The following is a 19,559-nucleotide window of genomic DNA, read 5'->3' as shown; positions in this document are numbered from 1 at the left end:
GGAGACAATCATCGGATTTCGAACGCGCATATGTGTATGAACAGATATTAAAGAACACAGTTTGAAACCGTTGGTTACAGCAGTATATTTGTTGTTTACAACAAAACATTTACGACTTAGTGGCGAAACGACCGTACTCCCATCCCGGGACTCCCATACGGCGCATGCCCTCAAAGAGATGGTTTCGTGTTTGAACTTTCCATTGTTTTAGTTATTTGGTGTGGACGAGCGAAACAACGTCAACAGCAACAACAACATCTTTTATTTTAACACGACAAGTTTACAGCGTAGCTGATGTGGTCGTCTGTACTATAACTCAAGCTGAATAAAATGTAGTAACGAAAAAAAAAAACATTTACCCGGCTGACTTTGCATGAAATTATTTACATTGTACTACTTTACAGGGTTCTATTTATAGTTTTCTGTTTACATGTTTCAATTGTTACATTTATATTTACAATTATCTAATTGCTAGAAGTTGCTATTATTCTACGCTACGTGTGGTTGTGGACGCTTTTATTCCCATTTCGGTTTGGTTTGACCGGAATATTCGGTCCACAATGACCGGTCTGGTCATTTCGGTCGAAATGTCCCTTTCCATTTGCCAAAATTGTTGTCCCTAGTAGCGCTCTTTTGTATCCTGGAAAGTGAAGTACTGTGAGTAAAGCCATGACATCTCAAATAGTTTGAATCAGTTGCAATTTTTTTCGATTTTTGATATTTGCCATTAACAGTGACAAATAACAGACGTAACACGACACGTAGGTGAAAAAAGTGTGTGTATAAAGTCAGTGAGAATAAGCGTATTATTTGTCTGAAACCTGTCCACGATGTTTAACTAACACAGTGTTTATCAACATAGCCTGGCTGAATACAAATCTGGCCAAAACACCGAATTTATTTACCGTACAGTTCCAGGAATTGCTTCGAATCGTTCGAATATTCTGAGAATGACGTATCGCTACAATTCACGAGAAGTTTTTTCCTTCACTTGCATCCATAGGCTTTCTACACGAAATAGGATTCCTCCACCTTTAGTTTTCCGCCGCCTCTTTTCGACAGTCGAGTGTTCTGTATGATATAATCAGTATTTACTCTTCTCTTTTAGAGTGTAATTTTGAGCCTGCTGCCCGTCTGCTGCGAAGCCGCAATAACAAAACGCGCAGTAGCTTGGGTCGGATCCATGCAACCAGAATGTACCGTTCCTTCCACAGGCGGCCCAAACTCATTACATGAACGCGGACGTGACTCTTGCTTGCGAGCGGTGTTGTGTTACAAACGGTTATTTACAAAGGCTTGTATGGGATCGATCGGTTTTTCTTAAAAGAGATAAAAAAATGTTATGTTTTTAAATAAAATCGACGTACCTTATTGCCTTGTTGTATTCTTTGTTGTTTACCCGCGTCTCAGGCCGTTTTGAAGCGTTTTCGGAGAGTTGGCGCTATTTTGGTGTTCCACTGCTAAAAGAAAGACAAGGCAGAACAGTGATTCCTGAAGTGTCCTTCGCTCGAGGCGAATAATTCCACTGGTAAATTACCCCCGGCCTCAACTCCTTCAGAAGTTCCAAGCAGAGATGTTGCAGTTCCATGTCCATTCACTCGATTCGCAATTCCTCCCACAGATCGTTCACTAGCGATACTTTCATCTCTTGCTCGATCGGCTTCACGATTTCAAAATAGGCTCGTCCAAACTGCCGTGGACCCGTTCACCGATCGCATAGTATGTCGGGTAACTAAAATAAGCCCGGCGAGGGTAGACAGCGGCCCGCACTGGACAAACAAACAAACCCGTTAGCCCCTCTGGCTACTCTCACCGGGCTCATTTTAGTTACCCGACATACTATGCGATCGGTGAACGGGTCCACGGCAGTTTGGACGAGCCTATTTTGAAATCGTGAAGCCGATCGAGCAAGAGATGAAAGCATCGCTAGTGAACGATCTGTGGGAGGAATTGCGAATCGAGTGAATGGACATGGAACTGCAACATCTCTGCTTGGAACTTCTGAAGGAATTGAGGCCGGGGGTAATTTTCCAGTGGAATTATTCGCCTCGAGCGAAGGACACTTCAGGAATCACTGTTCTGCCTTGTCTTTCTTTTAGCAGTAGAACACCAAAATAGCGCTAACTCGCCGAAAACGCTTCAAAACGGCCTGAGACGCGGGTAAACAACAAAGAATACAACAAGGCAATAAGGTACGTCGATTTTATTTAAAAACATAACATTTTTATCTCTTTTAAGAAAAACCGATCGATCCCATACAAGCCTTTGTAAGTAACCGTTTGTAACACAACACCGCTCGCAAGCAAGAGTCACGTCCGCGTTCATGTAATGAGTTTGGGCCGCCTGTGTTCCTTCCTGAATTTTGGGTGGATGGAAAGCGCCCCAGAATGCATTTCGAACCGTGTTCGACACTCTCGGAGGATCGAGGAAGGGAGCTGTATGCGTTGATACATCTGCATCACTTTAACGAAATCTCAAAACGTCTCTCGAATCGATTTCCTGCCTTAGCAGAGCGAGGGAATGATCTCGCGTTAGCTGGTCAACGAATATAAGATGAGAACTTCAAAATTTTGACTCAAAAGGTAAGCTTAAGTAATTTCACATAAACTTATTTGTAACTTAGAAATCCATTGTTCTTACGAGCTCTTAATTAAGAACGACTGTCGCTAAGGATTGAGCAAAAGTGGAAATGGTCAAATAAGCCCTTCCCTCATACTTTGTGTGTAGTAAGTACTTCAGATGAACTTACTGACTGTGGCATTTGTTTGACTTCTAACAAAAACCTGCACTGGGCATCAGGGGGTAAGTTTGGGCCAAAAATGTCCTTTTTCGGGACAATTTTCTCCCAGAAAGCAGACTAACAATGAAAAATCTGTTTACATGATAGCAAAATATCATCCTTCCTCTCAATAAAAATGTTATCAATATTTCTTTAAGCCCCCCCCCCCCTGACAGCCCCTGTTCATGGTCATTTACAAGGAGGGAAATGTTTTTTGACAATTTTAAAAAACAGATATATTTGTTGAACACATTTTTTTCTTACTAGCACTCTGATTTAGGTCAAAATTGAAACAGGGTGTAAATAAAATCCGCGAGCACTCAACACATTTTTGCATGCCAATCAAATGAAATAATTGTATACCTGAGACAAAATAGTAAATTTTCGCAACTTTTCTTTGTTGCTATTTTTCTTTTAAATAATGTCATTGGGGGGGATGTTTAGCAAGAACTTCAGATGGTTCTTATAGATTGCATTCCTTTACGTTTTGCGGTCAGTTATCGAGCAGATTAATGATTTTTGGTTTACAAAAACAGGCATTGTGTGGTTGGCGGTAAATTTATGCAAATTACTACCTGTGATGTAACTTGGCAGGAAAATCTAATTTGAGGTTTTCCAGCAAAATAAACCGCTTTGATGGGATAACTATTAATTAACAATTAATGATTGAGGCTGAGTATCTTATGAAGCGTTGTGGAGATCGAGGAGGTTGTTATCCATCGAGGCCGTAGGCCGAGGCGGATAACACTCTCCTCGATCTCCATAATTCTTCATATGATACGAACGCCGAATTCAATAATTGTTTCATTGTTCTTTCAAAATAATTCCTAGTTTAAAAACATAGCTAAAACAAGCTTACCTGCATTGATGTTAAGTTTATCTTCGATAGTTTACGTTTAGGTTTGTCCAGCTCCGCAAATATTCTCCAAATGGCAGATGTACTGTCGCGCTCCGAGTTGTCTTTTTGCTGTTTTGCTATGTTTTTAGCCATTATTTCGCCTAGTTCCAGCTGTAGTTCTTACTCTTGAAACGAGTGTCGGCCATTTCAGTTCTTACAACGAAAAGAACTCAATCTCGTCCCGAGGTCTTCTTGGTTAACGGTGCATTAACCTGTAGAAGGTTGCATTTTTGACATCATTTCCTCATTATAATTAACCTTAAAATTCTTCCAAATTTGGTCATCAGTAGCTGGCTATGGTGAATTATGTGTGTGCTTTTAGCCAATCAGAATTGGGGAAATATTTTCAATGAATAATAATGGATAATAACTGACTCATAATATACCATTAACAAAGCAATCAATGCGAGAAACATTTCAGAGCCAAGTCGAATCACACACAAGGCACGGTTTGTTTAGGTCTCATCCACCATGTAGTAATGCACGTCATCACATTCAAATCCCTTCTCCTCATCTTCAGTGCATATCTGCAAAGTTTCCTTTCACACTGACACCCTGCCAAATTACTGCAGCTGCTTATGATGGACAGAAACATAGTTTTCCTTACCGTGCATGAAAATGGTACTGTTGGGTTCTCTTACATGTCCAACACACTGACACTGTCTTTGAGGTATTATATCTTAGTCATGCAACGTGTCACGTCACAAGTGCTGCACTGATTTTATAATTCTTCTTTCCTCCATATAAATATTAGAATCTTCATGAATTCGTGTAAGTTTTATCAGATCAGAAAAACAGTGTACCCAATCCTATGTAGATTTAGAAAGAAAGTGCCATTTGATCTGTTCGGTTGGACAGTGTGCTGATCAAAAAGTTTCAAAGCCAACTTGACTTCCTGAATTTGTGTGAAGGCCTTGCTCCTACAGAGAAAAAGTCTGCAAGGCGAAATTGAATTACCTCTGGAGTCGACGAAACTGGAGTCTAAGTCTGATTTTTGGCAGCACTTTCGTGCTGCCAAAAGAAGAAGAAGTTAGTCTGATTCTCAGACTAACTTCCAGTCAACAAGCAAAAAAATTCCCTGCTTATTCTGCACTTTTGAAATGACAACAGAAAACATTTGATTGTCGGCCACAGGCAAAAAAATATTTCTGCCAATAAAAGGTAAAAAAATAGCACTATGTCTTGAAATTTACCTCTGTGACCTTTGCTGCAGAGCAGTTGAAGTTTCTCGTCTGAAAATGGCGTTAAATGAATTTAATAGTCTTAGGAAAACCTTCAATAATAAAATCATGACTTTTCCTTCAGCATTAGAAATGTTAGGTCGCTACTGCATGAAGTAAAAACTGATCAAACTTAGTTGAGATGCGTGGAAAAGCAAGCTGGTTTCAAATTACACGCGATATTGGTATGCTATTAATAAACTATTGAAAGTTTGTAGCGTTTTCTATCTTGCTAAGAACACAAATTGTACACTTGGAGGTTACTTTTACTATTTATTTAGCATTATCTACGCCTCCCTATTTTTTGCGGTAACTTTTGAAAGGCACACAAGAATATTCCAGTCTCTGAAAAGGATTCACAGCGGCTATTCAAGACCAAATTTTAATCTCTTGTTAATTTATGGCGTTGCATGTACGCAGATAAATACAAACCTTCACAAATATGAAAGCAGTTGTGATAGTTCAAAAGATAGACGTGATACAAAAATACTTAGTCAATTTTCCAAACTTCCAGATAAAAACCTTTCGTTGGTCCTTTTTTATTGGCTAAAAACTTAAACTTAACTTTGTTTAAATTGTACACGAAAGTGCTGTTGGTCGGTGGTATTCACTATGTGTGCGAATGGTCGCTGTTATGTTTCTCAAGAAATAAATGATTTCTCGAAACTCAATTTGTTTGAGGTTCGAGTATTGTTCGGGTTTTTTTCTTGTTGCGCAGCACTCCTTAAGCCTTCCCGACTTAGCTAGGAAGATCAAGGGCCTCTGCTCGAAGGGTATAAATTGATAAACATTAACTTCTTCAAAGATAGATCTTTCCAGCAATACCTCGTTTTGGATATTCTGACCAATCCTGTCAGAGTTACACTCACAAACAAGGTAACAATTTGTGGAGATATCCACTGCCAATTTCGCTGTTTACATACTACTCTTTGAAGATTAAATTTGCCCCTGTCGTAAAAAGTCAGCTAGCCACAATTCCATGCAAAAAAAGGATGATAAAGTGGGCAACAAGACTGCTAATAAACAAGAAAGGCAAAGGAAAAAAAGAGAGCAAGAGAGAAAGATCAAAATAGATTCGCAAAAAAAGGTCCAAATTTTGGCTTTTGAACATGAGTGATAAACAAAAAGCAGTTTAATTACATCAGATTAGTCGAAAAATATGCCTTTTTTCTTGCAAAACCTATTTTAGCCATTCTTACGCTGATTAGCCGAAAACTAATCCAAAGAAGAGGAATAAATGGTTTTTTCGCTACTCGCTGGCCGTCATGAAAGGGTTTATAAAGTTACTGATCTTTTTTAATTGGGCTCCTAGAAATGCAGCTCGGGCTCCTAACTTTTTATTTTAGGAGCCCAAAGGGCTCCCAAAAAACTTTCTTTGGTAGCAGCCTTGGCTCCACCCGAAAGGGGGTACCATTTTCAGACTTCAAGTATATGAGAGGGTTGGAATTTCACTCTTTGAAGTATATGAAAAGGTAGGGAGTGTCATTTTGGTTGGTAAAAAAGCCCAAAAAGGGCTTACAGATGCATTACATGGCTGTGAAAAGAGCTAAAACAGTCTGGTTTTATGACTTATTCATATTTTGATTAAAAAGACAGTGCATTGACAGCAGTTAAGAGGGATGCAAAGTTCTAAACTAGGCATGTGAAAGGGGTACCATTGCCAATAGAAGGTATACCGAAGGGGTACACCTTTTCTGTCAAAAATGGTATATAAAAGGGCAATGGGTTGGACCTCGGAGCGGAGCCTCCCTGTGTACAACTTTGTTGAGAACCCCAGGGACTTCAGTCTTTGCTGAATTCCTAAGGCCGCCTTGCTCCTATACAGAAAAAAATGAATTAATTATTGTTCATAAAATTTCCACTGTTTAACAGTGTACTTGAGAAGTATTAATGCAGCTGAAGGTCCTGAAGGAGACAACAAAACTGAAGTCCGAGTCAGAATTTTTTGGTGGCACTTCAATTTGATGCAAGGTGAAAGACAAAAAGAATTCATGCAATCGTTATTGAGCATAATGTCAATCAGGTTTTTCCTTTTTCTATATATTTATATAGAGGAAAGAATTATGCAGCGCTTGTGATGTGACGCGTTGCGTGACTAAGATACATTACCTTGAAGACAGCGTGTTGGACATGTAAGAGAATCGAACAGAGTACTATTTTCATTTACAGTAAGGAAAAATATGTTTCTACCCAAGTAGCTGCAGTAATTTGGCAGGGTGTCAGTGTGAAAGGAAACTTTATGGATATGCACTCAAGATGAGGGAAGGGATTTGAATGTGACGACATGCATTACTACATGGTGGATGAGACCTAAACAAACCATGACTTGTGTGTGATTTGACTTGGCTCTGAAATGTTTCTCGCATTGATTGCTTTGTTAATGGTAATGTTATGTGTCAGTTATCTATTAATAATTCCATCAAAGTGATTAATTATTCTGCGGGAAAACATTGAATTAGATTTTCCTCCCAAGTCATATCACAGGTAGTAATTTGCATAAATTAATCACCAACCACACGATGCCTGTTTTTGTAAACCATTATAGAATCGTTGATCTGCTGAATAACTGACTGTAAAACGTAAAGGAATTCAATCTATAGGAACCATCCAACGTTCTCACTTAACATCTCCCCAATGACATTATTTAAAAGAAAGATAGCAGCGAAGAAAAGTTGCAAATTTTAATATTTTGTCTCAGGTATACATTTTCAGTTAATTAGCAAGCAAAAATGTATCGAGTGCCGGTGGATTTTTATTTTTTGCTGGTTCACATCAGGGTGAAATATTTACATCCTGTTTCCATTTTGATCTAAATCAGAGTGCTACTAAGAAAAAAATGTGTTCAAAAATGTATATTTTTTAGCCTTGTCAAAAAACATTCCCCCCCTTGTAAATGATAATGAACAGGGACCATCAGGGGGGGGGTAAGAGAAAAATTGATGGCATTTTTATTGAGAGGAAGGATGATATTTTGCTGTCATATAAACGGATTTTTAACTGTTAGTCTGCTTTCTGAAATATTTACCTAACAAAATTCCAATTTTCAAGGAGAAAATTGTCCCAATAAATTTAACTTTTGGCCTAAACTCCCCCCCCCCCGCCCCCTGGCATTCCTTGAACGGTTTGAGGTAATGGAATCGGCAGTTAACATGAGTTATATAAAGAAACAAGAGTCTCCAATATTTTAGCAGTGACACAGGTGACTGTAGAGGTACCCCCTGGATGAGAACTTACCTTTCTTCTCACCTCTGAAGGTTAAAAAAAATTGAATTCATTGAATTGACCTCTATAAAATATTGGTTTTTCTCCTGAAGAATATGGGTCTACCCCTGAAGAATTTTGTGGAAATTAAAGCTTCACCCCTGAAGAATTCCATATTTATCATCTCTGCCCCTCAAGAAGTCTTCAATTTTTATAACTTACCACTGAAGAATTCCATGGTTCCTCAACCAGGGGTGGAGGGCAGTACTACCACTTCTAGCTGGCAGTTGCTGCCACAGTAATGTACAGTAGGCAACATATTCACAATAATGCCCCAATAAATATGCTTCAGTGAGTGTGAACTGAATCGAGGGACAAAGTGGGGAATTAAACATTGACCTAGTGGACATGACAAAGTACTGCAGGATAACCCAGGCTTAGTGGAGCGGCCCAATTTTTATTGGGCAAGAATGTTGTTATTGAGAGTTGCCCAACAAACAATTGCCTAGAAAGAGTAAATGTTATGGCATAAAGGGGGAATGGTAGGCCAGCTGCATGACAGGCCAGTAAACGTCAGTAGCCTGCATAACAAGTGCTTTACGAGCCAAGCGAGGCGAATGTGGCATTTTGTGCAAAGCACGAGACAATTGTGAATCATGAAAGACGAGGGGTGGAGAAAAAATAAAGTGCCTGTTACCAGTCCATTTTTCTGGTACTTCCCACATTCACTACGTGAATGTCGTATTCCAATTGGTTAACTGATGACCCGTTGTTCTGGCAAGATTCTGGCATGTTCATCAGTCATGTTCTTTTAATGGTGCTAGCTCTGTTCGAGAAGCTTTTTGTGTATTCCCAAATGTCCCAGAAATGAAGGAAAAACAAAAGAAATGTTTAAATTTATTGTTTAAGAGGCAAAGTGTTCTTGGATTGCTTCCAGCTGGGTTTGGAAAAAGCCTAATTTACCAACGTTTTTAAATTTAGCGTTGACAGGCCAAACACCACTCATAAGCTGATAATGTGAAATGTGACCTTGGAATGTATTTGAACAACAGTTTTTCCATCTTTATTTTCTCACCACTGTGTTTGGACATACTAATAGACTGAGCAAATCTTATTTTTGCTACCCTGCGTGTTACATTTTTGAAGGTGATTCATGCCCTCGTAGTTGTTATTTCCTTTTGTTTATGCTGCTGTCAGTGTTTTTGGTAGCCAGAGAGGTGACTATTTTCAAGTAATGGATCATGTTTTGATTGGGCCTTTTGACATCATATTACCACCATTTGTCAATTATATTTGGACGTAGGTGGAGGGAAGACCCAGAACAATGGACTGGTTAAAGGCGCTTTATTTTTTCTGCTCCCCTCATCTCGTGCCTCATACTCGTTTTGCGCTTTGCGCAAACTGCTGTGCTTGCCATGCTTGTTTCAGAGACTTCCTGTTGTGCAGGCTGAACTTTAGTACAGCTTAACAAGCTTTTCTTTAATTGTCATCTCTTGGCTACAGTACAGCATAATTATAATGGGGCATCACAAATTCAAAACCAAATAAAACAAGTCATTCTGAGTTCTCTGGTATCAGGCTAGACTCATTGCAAACTCCACATGTGTTTAAATCACCGGCAGCCCAAGCTCAGTTTTAGAATTTGATCTTTAATATGTGTGGTCTCATTATTGCATGATCCTCAAAAAGGCCATGAACATAAAAGATTTTTATAAGCACTCAGGTAATAGATTCAAGAAGATAAATACTCGCTGGAGTTTTCAATTAAACCTTAGTCTAGCCCTGGCCGTGAAATCCAGAGTTTCTTCACTTCTTACCAAGTTCCACACTTCTCAGCGGTGTGGAAGTCTGACAAAGTTAGGATATTGTCGCACTTTTCCCCAGTCATGAACGCCTTGTCATTCTTTACTTAGTTCCACTTTTCTCAGAGGTATGGAAGTGTAGAATGGTCTGACAAATTAAGGATAATGTCACACTTCTCCCGCAGTCACGAACCCAGCTTTTTCATTCTTTATTTGGCTCTACACTTCTCAGAAGTGTAGAAGTGTGGAATAGTCTGACAAAGTAAGGATAATGTTACACTTTTCCCGTGGTCACAAACCCTTTGTCATTCTTTTCTTTACAGTTCTACATTTGTCAGAGGTGTGGAAGTGTGGAAAAGTCTGAAAAAGTACACAGATGCTGGACTTGGCTCGGCTAGGGCATTAAAGTGAATGTTAAACCTTTACAGTTGGATTCTGTTGCGGAATTTTTGCGGTGAGGAGATTTTAACCTGGAATTTCATATTGTGAGTGTTTAACGTTGTCCTTTCTTAAGTAATGGAAACTCTAGGACAAAGGAGATATCACTTAAATCGCAGCGGATAGGAAAAATAAACACACAGCAAGCAAGAACAAACCAAGGAAATGAGGTTGCTAAGGTTGCTCTCACAAAAGTCCAGCGCTGGCCACCAGACCCCCACTTTCCCTTGTCATTCTTTACTTAGTTCTACACTTCTCAGAGGTGTGGAAGTGTAAAAAAGTCTGACAAAGTCAGGATAGTGTCACATTTTCCCCCTGGTCACAAAATCTCTGTCATTCTTTACTTAGTTCTACACTTCTCAGAGGTGTGGAAGTGTGGAAAAGTCTGACAAAGTAAGGATAGTGTCACACTTTCCCCCTGGTCACAAAACCTCTGTCATTCTTTACTTATATTAGTTCCACCCTTCTCAGAGGTTTGGAAGTGTGAAATAGTCTGACGGAGGCAGGATATTGTCGCACTTTACCCCTGGTCACAAAACCTCTGTTATTCTCTACTTAGTTACACTCTTATTTATGTATTATGTATAAAGCACTATGCTCATTTTTTAAATTGAGAATAAAGGTTGACCTCTCTGGAAAGGGTTAGCCGTAAAGCAAAAGTAGCCATTTTTTAATTTTCTCATGCTAATTCTTTAATCAGATCTTTTTCTTTTTTTTATTTATTTATTTAGTCACTCACAAAACCTCATACAACATGAACAAAAGTTTTTAATTAAATTATAAAATTAATGTGACAAGAGAGCCTAACGAAGCTTGAAGCTTATATCAATAGGCTTCCTTCAACTACCTTATGAACTAAATTCATGGCTGAGTGCAGAGTGAGCAAGATCAGAAAATTAAGCGACAGATCGGCTATCATTGAGATAATTCTTTAATTTTTTTTTAAAAACAAATATAGAAGGAGAGCAAATTAGTGAAATTTGTGGGTGAAAAAGATGTTAATGGCAGAAAAGTCATTCAGGCTTAAGAGCACAGTTTAGACATACATGGATGGAAAATCTTTGATATTCATGAACAGGTAACAAAAAGAGATAATCAACTATTATTATATTTTATGATGCAATTCTTCATTATTAAGTACTTCATCAATCCTTTATAACCTATAAATAAATCTTCATAAATTACTAATTCATTTTGGACATTCAGTCAAATATGTTTGTCAGCTTAAGGGTAATTTAATGTTACCTTTCCACTTTTTTTCGATGTAAACTTAGGCAACTTGAAGAATCTGTAGCGAAGAAGTCACCTGGGGGCCTATTTTGTCCCGAGTTACCTCTGTGACTTTGAGATCTCAGCACATGGGACTTATAAGCCTCCCACCCCCTTATAAGCCCCCAAGCATAGTTTTACCAACACTGCTGTAGCTTCTTCTCAAGCACTTTTTCTATTCCTGTTTTAAGCCCCCTTGGAATAGCTCCTCTGTTTGTAAGCCCTCTTAAAACCCCTTATGAAAGGGCTGATAAGTCGCAGTTTACAGTGGTGTGAGTAAATTCTTTCCAGCTGCTAGGCTATTTTGAAATTGTGTGCTCAGATGCAGTGAGCAAATACCAGTTATGTGCATGATGTCTCTGTGGGTAGTTAATCTTTTTTTTTTTTGGCTAATTTAATGTTGTATTTTGATCATAATCATGCATTCTCTTTTTTCAGGTTTGAAACTGGTATTGCAGATTCTCTATGCATAAAGGCAACACTGAAGTGTGCAAAATGCATAACATAAAATTGTTTTAAATCTAACTTCCTTTTGGAATGGTCAACACTGTAACTGCTTTAGAATGGCTACTTCTTCACTGAGTGCAGGTGAGGCATTGGCCTCTACAAGTGGAAAGGATAACTATCAGAGGCTCGCCCGACTTATAGTTGTTGGAGGAACTACCCTTTTGAGGGACGTCTTTGACTCTATTTATCCACCAAGTGCTCTTCCCTATTGCCTCACCAACCCTGTAATTAGCAGTAAACTATCATGGATTAACAAACGTGAACGTGAGTGTCTCTACCCATCACCTGGAAAGTGTGGCAGATCTGTTGATTTTGACATAACCATGCTTTTTAAATTGCTTAAGACAATCTGCCATCTTCCTGCGCCCACTGGCAAATGGAATGATCAACCTGATGACTCTGACACTTCATTATCAGCAGATATAGCACGGATAAGATGCTACCGAAATTGTATCTGTCATGACAGTGAAAACATGGAAATACCGAATGATCAATTTCTGTTGTTGTGGGCAAACATAAGAGATGCGATAATCAGAATTGCACAGCATCTTTCAAAGGCAAGTGAATGGAAATCAGCAGTTGATAAATTTTTAAAAGATCCCCTTACCCTGGATAGTGAAAGACATGTGGAGGAGTTGACTCAGTGGTACATAAATGACATGGAACACAAGAAAGCATTAAAAGAACTCAAAGGTGAAACCAGACACATCAAAAATGATACCAGCCAAATCAAAGGTGATACCAGCCAAATCAAAGATGATACCAGCAAAATCAAAGGTGATACCAGCCAAGTCAAAGGTGATACCAGCCAAATCAAAGGTGATACCAGCCACATCAAAGATGATACCAGCCAAATCAAAGTTGATATCAGCCAAATCAATGTCAACACAGGGAAAATAGAACAAATGTTGTATGCAGGTATGTCCCAGTGAATTGGATATGATTGTATCTTTGATTTCTTATGTTAAATTTGGAAGTCTAATTAGCAACCAAAAGATGCTACTGTGCTCTCTAAAGGGTTGTTTTCACTAGCACCAGAGTCAGAGTTGTAAGAGAATTGTTTTTATCACCATGTTAAAATGAAATAAATTAAAGAGTCATAGTAAGCAAAGTCATGTAAGCTCAACAGAATTGGAGTTGCACAAATCAGAACATCTTATTTCTTCTGATTCTGACTTATGCCTCCATCTTTAATAATGTCGTGAAAACCAGGTTATCAGAGCTGTATGGCAGAAGAAAAACCAATATTAAATTATCTACAGTGCTCATTCCCACATCCGCATTATAATTTAAGTTTAGTTCTTAATTCAAGTGCTCGTGTCTCCACAAGCCATAACATTTTTGCTTGCTTTGGGCCGTTTTTACTTTAAGCTCAGAAACAAAAAATATATATTTATAATACCTAAAACGTAAGCAGAAAATGTGGTTGGTAGAAAAAAGGATATTACAATAGAGTTTATAGAAGTTTGTGAACTCCATCCTAAATTTTCCTTTTTTAACCAATGGTAACACTTTTTTCTTACGTTTCATTTGATGGTTCAGAGGATTCTGTTCATTTCTGTATTGAGTAAATACATGCAACGTTGTTTTCCTTACAAACTGTGCCAACAATTGTGTCATTGTCAAGTTAATGCTTGCTTTTACTAAACATTGCTTGCTGGCAGCTACAGATAGATATTACATAAATAAACAGGCCCACGCAACCAAAAGTATATCTTTTGAATGTAAATTGTAAATATCTTATTATCCACTCCCCTCAGGGCTTTTCAGGGATAATTTACAACACTGGTTGGGGGACTTTGCCAGGCTGCTTAAGGTGCAGTTTACAAGTACTGAAGGAATGAGTGATGATGCCCCCATACATGAGTGTGAAAGTGAGATAGACCACTACACCGGGCACTACGTGCCCTACTCTTTACGATGAGTGTGTGGGTTCTTTAACGTCCCACAGATTTATTACATGTGCAAGGGCTTGTGAGACGGGGCCTACGGTTTATCGTCCTTATCCGAGAAGACTAGAAAGTCTAACCATTTGCAGATGTTATTACAAAGGCAGCACTTTCTCCTCAGTTATTTAAAGACCCTGAGTGTTGGTCTGGCCGGGGTTTGAACGTACGGCCTCCCGCTCAGCAGACCGGCGCTCTCCCAACTGAGCTAACCGGGCGGCGGTCAATCCTTAATCTTTCGGTGAATCCTTAATCTTTATCCAAAAAATAATGTACGTTGTTTTAGATTGAGGTGATTCCCTAGTAAAATGACCTATCATAGATTTTTTATGAAACTTGGTACATTTATGTCACAAGTCCTAACCACGCTCCTTTTCATGGTACACTGTATAATGCAGACAAATACAGGTATTTAGGGACCTTTTGCAAAAACAGCTTGCAGCCAAAAACTAAGACAATTATGCACAATGTTTCTGTGATATCTGCAATATCGCACACATAAGTGCTTTTTGACTTGTTATAGCAATTTAATTTGTAAAAATGCCAAAAACCTGAACATAGATGTTTGCCAAATCTTCTGACATGCAGAGAAAGCACTGTTGTTATTCACATCATGAAATAAAACAATGAGGGTAACCATACTTTTTTTTGCGATAGATTTAGTTCAACTAGCTAGTTGAGTTTGAAATCATATATCTCATGCTTATCTCACCATAACAGCTGATGAACACATTCCAAATGCTAGGATTCCTGTCAAGTTAAACTTGATGAACAAAAGGGAAAGACTATTACTTTATTTTACATATATACAAAGTGAAATGTTGCCTTTGATCTGACTTTGGATACACATGAAATGTGTGACCAAGTTGGGCATGATGAAGGTAGAATCAAAGGTGGTAGCAATAAAGAGAACCTTTACCTCATGAGACAATTTGCATGGGCACCCAACGATGTAATCTTACCAAGCAAGTCATGTGAATGTCTAAAATGGATTTCTTTATGCTTTTGTGGTCTTTTTCATTAATTTGGAGCTGTCCTAAAAACTATCTATCCGTTCAGAGCTGCAGATAAGTGCACAACACCTGCATTTCCTCCATTGTTTGAGCAAGGACTAGGGCCAGTTTCAAAATGGCAGGTGGAAGCATTGAAGATCAGGATTTTATGGAATTATTGGCTTAGTTTTAAATGCCTAATGAAACAGTGACCTCTTGTGGTAACTGGTAGAACGTGATCTGTGAAGGAAACTTCTCTCTTGCTAACAGCATAAATTCCATTTCTACTACAATGATTACAATTCAAGGTCTGAAAAGAACTTTGTTTGGGTTAATTTATCTATAGAACCCACTATGTACACAAGTTTTTAGATAGTCTCTTTTTAGATACAAACACTTTATTAATTAATCTTGGAAGTTGGAAGTTGCAGCAAGTAAAAAATGTCTTTAGATTTGCATAGATGTTGGAAGCTGCAGCAAGCAAAAAAATATTTAAAAATGGGCTTACCAAATAAGAATTCTAGGATGTGCATTTCCTTTTCTTTTCCTTATTACTTCGTAATAGCACAGTAGGTTTTTTTCCCTTGTTTTTATTTGATAGCTTCCTTGCTTTCTCCTTTCCCTCTTTCCCTCGTTGTTTCTCTTAAAGGTAGAAATAATCTTGCCGCAATAACGAACAAAGGGAAGTTCAGTTAGTTAAAATGGAAATTCACTGATTGGCTGTATTCCCCTGCCTATAATGAACATCTGCTGCCTAATTTGGCTTAAGTCTTAAATATTATACCCGCGTGAAAAATGCTCCCACTAGCTAGAGAAAGTTCCGTAATAACGAGAGTCCATTAAGCACAGAAAGTTGCCTTAATAATGTAATAATGACAAGTGTTCGCTAGAAGAGAAAGGCTCGTAATAATGTTATGATGAAAAATTTTCACAAAAACAGAAACGGGTTGCCCGTAATAATGTTATAACAAAAATTGTCCTCGAGTAGAGAAGGGCCCATAATAACGTTATAATCATTATAACGAATAATTTCCACTAGCAGAGAAGTTTCCCGTAATAATGTAATTACGAAAACTGTCGCGAGTAGAGAAGGACCTGTAACGCGAGTGGAGAAGCGTCGGTTAATTAAAGATTTCCACAAGCAGAGAAAGTTGTCGTAGAAACGTAGTAACAAACAAAATTCAACTACTACGAAAATCACCGAACTGTGGAATGGGTAATCAGCCTAACAGCTACTAACAATGAAAAATAATAACACCGCCGATGATGGAGTGTAACAACGTAATAATGGTGTTAGCCGAGGCAATTGATACGTTTTGCGCAAGTAATCATATACATGTACTCAACAATAATCCCGTTTGTATCTCACTAAAATGTATCTCACTGTTAAATTTCCCTTGAGTGCATTGCCCTGTACAAACTCTTGACGTGACCCTTGCTGCAGTCTTCACTGATTAACCACGTTTCGGTTAATCTCATGCATGCAAACTTTAAAGCAGGTGCTTGTTACATTTATATAGTTAAAAAAAGGCTTCCCAAATAAGCAGGTGCTTGTTGCAGCTTCCAACATTTATGCAAATCTACAGACATGGTCTTAAAAGCCTTAAACTATTATCCTTGATCATTTATTAAGAGGTATTTTTTTGTCATTGTATTTTCAGTTCTGACTAGCATTATTTCTCTCCAACAGTACTGATGAACATGAGGGTTGACTGTGAGAGTATGACATACAGAACCTCCCAGCCCCATTCAGATGAGTCTCAGGGCCCTACTTCTTCTCCTGTATCATCAACTACTACAAGTAGTTGTAACAAAAAAGTCGTATTGGAGTTAATCAAAGAAGCATACATGGAGATCCATAATCCATCAGGCCCAGATGCGATTAATAAATTTCAAAAATTCATGGCTAAACTAAATGTTATAATCACTAAAACTTCGCTCGGAAGCCTGGTGATTACGCTAAGAATCGACTCACTTCAGATCCTGGAAAACCTTTGGAATGTCTATTGTTCTGGCTACTTGGGTAAAATGGTGCAGAGTTGTCTTGCTACAGATTATGTTTTGAACAAACTTAATCTCAGAGAGCTGAAGCTTAAAACGACCATCCTAAAAGAAGATTATGAAGCATGTAAGCGACAGTTCACTCAAAGTTCAGGCAAGTTTATGGATGTTTTCTGGCAATTAACATGTTAAATACATACATTGACATTTAATGTTGAGGTTTAACTTTATCCCCATCCTTGGTTTAAGTTTTATTTCCCTTTGGTTTGGGTATGTTAATTTATGATGATGAGTTTAACATAAAAAGAAATGAAATTTAAAGCAAGGATAAATTAAATCAAAACACATACATGTACTTTAAATTTTTTTACTGTTGCTTGATCCTAAAAAAGGGCTTATTTCAGCACCAACATATTACAAGTAAAAAATAATAGTTAAACTAAATATAAGTAATTAAGATTAAGAGTGAATATATTACCAGGATTTACTTAAATAATCTTTGATAATACACCTTTTTAAAAATTTATCTAAACTATAAGTTAAAGACATCAGGTGGTTGCTTAATCTGTTCCATATTTTACCCCTCTACAGCCAAAGGGATGCTGTCCACTTGCCATATGACAAATGAGAAATAAGGAACCAATGAGGAACCCACATTTGGGTTGTGTGGTTCCTTCTGTATAATGCTCTGAGTTGCAGATTTATGTGCAACAAAAGAAACAATGCAACCAAACAATGAAGCCCTCAGTAGAACTCTATCGTATGATTCCTTTGATTCTTTTGCGATGAAGGACCTGCAGAAAGACTGGGTTGTTTACAGATCATGTTACCCCATACTGACGATCTCATTTGAAACTGGCCGCATAAATGTGCAAAGTGTTAAGACTAAAACACCATCACAGCATTGTTGATTTCTGATCAATCTTTTACATTGAGCATTTTAAGTGACTTGAGGCCTTCACTGATGTGGTCAAATTTTCTAAGCCCCAGAATAATTCACGTGACAAAATTTTGCATCAATCGAGACTTGTGTATAATAGCCTTAGGTCCAGATGTGTTTGCCCACAGTGGTATGCAATAGAATAGCTTAGAAAACACAAAGCCTTTGTAATTTAAGTGTTTGTCTATCTAAAATCTGCTTAATTCAATTTTACACATGTATGTACTATAAATTGTTGAATGTTGTAGCTTGCATTTTCTAGCCCAAAAATCATTCCAACTACCCCCCCCCCCCCAAAAAAAAAAAAAAAAAAAAAAAACGTTCGTGACCAACAGAATCGATTACAGTAATCTTTTGTAATTTGAATTCTACCCCCTAAAAACTTCACTTGCCTGTCCGGCAAGTTGTAAGAACAGAATTCACGTCTATCCCGATAGCAAAATCCAGTAGCCCCAGGCTGTCAGACACTACTTTCTTTGCATGCTGGTCAGTGACAGACAATTTCATTCATCGCATTTTTTCACAACTTGAAAAATGCGATCATGGCACTTCAGTAACCATTGGTATTGACACTGTAATTTAGAATTGAATTCTTTATCTCATGTAACAGCACGGAAAGAATAAGGAATTTCAGAAAAAGCATCATCTGGCAATTATTTCCTTGATATAAGAAATGTTCATGGGAATTCTTGTTAGTGGCATTAATTAATTAATTAATTAATTTAAGTGGGACTGTTGACTGTTTCAATACAACAACATGAAACTTTACCGTAAAAATAAACTTTATTACTTACACTGTCCCATAGGTATCAAATGTTAATCTAGGCAGGACAGAAGAACAACTGGGTTTGGTTAGGTTTTAACTTTTTAAAATAAATATTATTACATAAATAAATTTTGAATTAACCGGTCATTACATAAAGACAGAGTTAAGGAAATGATAACGTTAGGGTTTGAGATTAAAGTCAGTTGAAACTTTAAAGACTTGAACATAATTATTTAGCCAGTCAAACTTTTTTATGATGATAGGTGTTTCTATATAGTCATTTTCTTGTACTGTTATATCTAGGAGAAGTTGGAGAAGTTCTCTTTTAAATTCCTTCTTGGGTAGATTTTGCAAGCTACATGGTATCTCATTCCACAGCTTTACGCCAAATCTGGATAAAGAACGACTATGTATCTCTAACCTAGTGCTACGTATGTAAAAATTCCCAGAGGTAGATGATCATGTATTGTACATAATGTATGCTGTAGGGTTTTTTTAAATAACTTCAGGATAATTAGAGGATCGTTATTATTATTGATATCATGCATTAACTTGGAAACATACTCATGATATAGAAAAGAAAGAGGCAGAGTATTTGCATCAACAAAAAAAAGGAATTGCATGATGGCCTGTATCGATCAATCATGCCCTGACGGATGTTATAAAGCAAACTTGGTAACACCCTAAGTCACATGTCTTCCTTCTTTTGACCTCAAAATATTGAAGTAATATATCAGCTGTATATAATTATAATTAACCCTGTTCTTAAACTTTAGGCTAATAATTTAGGATAGTGTGAA

This window comes from Porites lutea, chromosome 6, assembly GCF_958299795.1.
Source record: "Porites lutea chromosome 6, jaPorLute2.1, whole genome shotgun sequence".
NCBI lineage: Eukaryota > Metazoa > Cnidaria > Anthozoa > Scleractinia > Poritidae > Porites > Porites lutea.
The sequence above is the reverse complement of the archived record's forward strand: the minus strand, read 5'-3'. Positions refer to the sequence as shown.